Genomic DNA, 2539 nt, shown 5'->3' on the forward strand with positions numbered 1-2539 from the left:
CTCTCCAGTTACCTTTTAAAAGTTATTGCCATAATAACTGAACAGATAAAAATAAAATAAACTCAAAATCTAAAATGATAGATTATTGAACTGGCTCTGCCCATTCACAAGATCCCTATAACTCACTAAGGGGGAAGGAAGTGTCCCAGCTTATTATTTTGAAATCACTAACTAAGCTAATGGCCTCCAATCTGGTCTTAATTCATAATAATCAATTCTTTTATTCAAGACTACAAACCCTGAAATGCTAGAGCATGCTTCTTTTCTCTTTTCTTTTCTTTTCTTTTCTTTTCTTTTCACAATGAACGTAGCCATTTCTGGTATAGTCAGCCTTTGGTGAGTATGCCATCATCTGTTATGTTGATAAAAACCAATGTGATTCTTTCATGCCAATTTATGCTTCCTTTTCATGATTGTTTACCATTCAAACAGCAAAACACTGTCTTGAATGACGTCACGGCATCTGAATGGATAGAACTGAATGGAGAGTGTGACTATTTATTAGATGTTCCTGCACAGATAAATGTTTCCCAGGGCTGGAGCTCACATTACATGAGGAACATGTGACCAGCATTAGAATTTTTACAGCCTTTTTTAATAGGCCCAGAGAGTTCTCTTTATGTGAGTTCTGTGCTGACAACTTGGAATATCTTAGGTAACTGATGATGGCATTAAAGATAAAGGAAATAAGACTTAAAAAGTAGTTAGCAACTACTTGGCTCTGATTCTTTATGCATGAGAAACTATATTGTGGAACATTAATCAGTGGGTCGTTCCTGCACAAGCGGCTGGGATGGTTGATTTCTGCTTGCAACTGCTGGGCCTAATGAATATCGAAATGAAAGATTTTCAGATGGCAACCTTAACTAAGGTGGTAGTGGATAGTGGGATGAGGTGGCACCACACACTTGACTACTAGTCAGTTGTGCTGCTGTTTCTTACCAAGAGATAAAAGTTTGGGGTGGCAGCAATGTGCAAATGGTGGCACTGCTGCTGGTGTGTTTGCACCATGCTGACCTCACCACTGCCTCTACCTTCTTGTAAGCAGTAGCTAGGCAATGGGCCAGAGGTCTTCCAGAGAAAAATGTCAAGATGGAAGGAACCCAAAAAGAGCTCAATGAGGACTAAGTTTGATCAATGGCCACGGAACACTGGCAGGCTGGTGGGGGGGCATGTAACACTGGAAGGGAGGAGGAATGGAATGGAATATCCTGCAAAAGGGCATTGCTGACTGACTGGAACACTCAGCACGAGTACTTCATGCTACAACATTTTGTTGGCGGTCCGATTTCTAACTTTTAAAATTACTTTTGAAAATGTACCTGTCTTTTGTGCTGAATAGGCATAACAAGCTTAATATTTAGTATGCACTTAAAAGCAAAATCTGCTGCCTTGTGAGCCAGGTCTTTCTTTATGCATCACCTTTTCATTGAAATTCAAATGAAGTTTCACATTATACAGCTGGCAAATTTTCAGCTTGGTTGCCTACCTTGTGCCTGTCAGGGATAGGGAAACGAGATGGGTTTCCATCCAGATTCCAGGTGCAATACACTTCAGTCTTGGTGCGCTGCCACATGGGGATACATTTTAGCCTATACTTTTCATTCATCTGTCAAGAAAATAAAGAGCTGCTTTTTTGCCATGTCCACTTTAAATTCATACCTGAGTGGAAGCAGACTTGGAGCACAGTCAGTACGTACCCAGCAGCTTGGCACTTCTTTCAAATAGCTGTCTTGGTCCTATAATTCTAGATGTTTGGTTTTTAAATGCTTCTTACATAGTGTTGTATGCATCCCAGTCCCCCAGTGATAAGAGACTCCAGAAGTGTTAGCACTCATTCAATGGAGTCTGTAGTGTCTTTAGGATACATGGTTTTATCTGCATGTATATACAACGTGAGTATAGGATGGAAGGGCTCTCACAGCATTAACACTCCAACAGATCTTTCCTTCCCATTAGTTTTCAGGGGAATGGTGCCCCCAAATCCATAGATGGGATCCTCCTAATAGAGGGTCCTGGTTGTGCGTGGGGCCCCAGGGATCTCCCCTTACAGGGTTAAATTGCGGGGGAGTAGCTAGATGTCCTGGCCATAGCCCTGGGATCACGCCAGGCTGTTTTAGCCAATTGCCGGAGGGTGGCGTGATCCCAGGGGCTTTAAAACCAGCAGCGAGACACAAGTAGGGGCACTTGCTTCTCGCTGCCGAACACCCGCCCACCCTCCCTAGATTTAGGCAGAGTCGCTTGGCCTTGCTTTGGTTTGGGTCGCCTGTTTTGGAACGGGCTGGGTAGGAATTTTTTCCCATTTGGCAGATTGGCTTTAGCCACTTGGTTTTTGCCTACCCCTTGGCAATCGTCACAACTTGTAAGGTGGCGGTTAGGCAGTGACTCAGTTGGATTGTGGGGAGGGGAGGTGCGACCATCACCTGCCCCTCCAGGAACTGGGTATTCCGTTAAAGGAATCTGGGGGTCCTGGATCTTGTCTAAAGTCCTCTTGAGGGGCTAGGGCCATGCCAGAACCACAGGAAGCCTAGGGTGAGCT

At 43.9% G+C, this 2539-nt stretch overlaps 1 long non-coding RNA gene across 1 annotated transcript; it reads right to left on the bottom strand.

The window, feature by feature from the left end:
* Positions 1–257: 257 nt before the first annotated feature.
* On the bottom strand, positions 258–1595 carry LOC308584569. The gene is made up of 2 exons (XR_014006927.1): positions 1490–1595; positions 258–352 (listed from the first exon to the last, which is right to left on the bottom strand). It is a non-coding gene; the product is annotated as an uncharacterized lncRNA (long non-coding RNA).
* Positions 1596–2539: the final 944 nt, after the last annotated feature.

This window comes from Podarcis bocagei, assembly GCF_964188305.1.
Source record: "Podarcis bocagei genome assembly, chromosome: 4".
Classification (NCBI taxonomy): domain Eukaryota; kingdom Metazoa; phylum Chordata; class Lepidosauria; order Squamata; family Lacertidae; genus Podarcis; species Podarcis bocagei.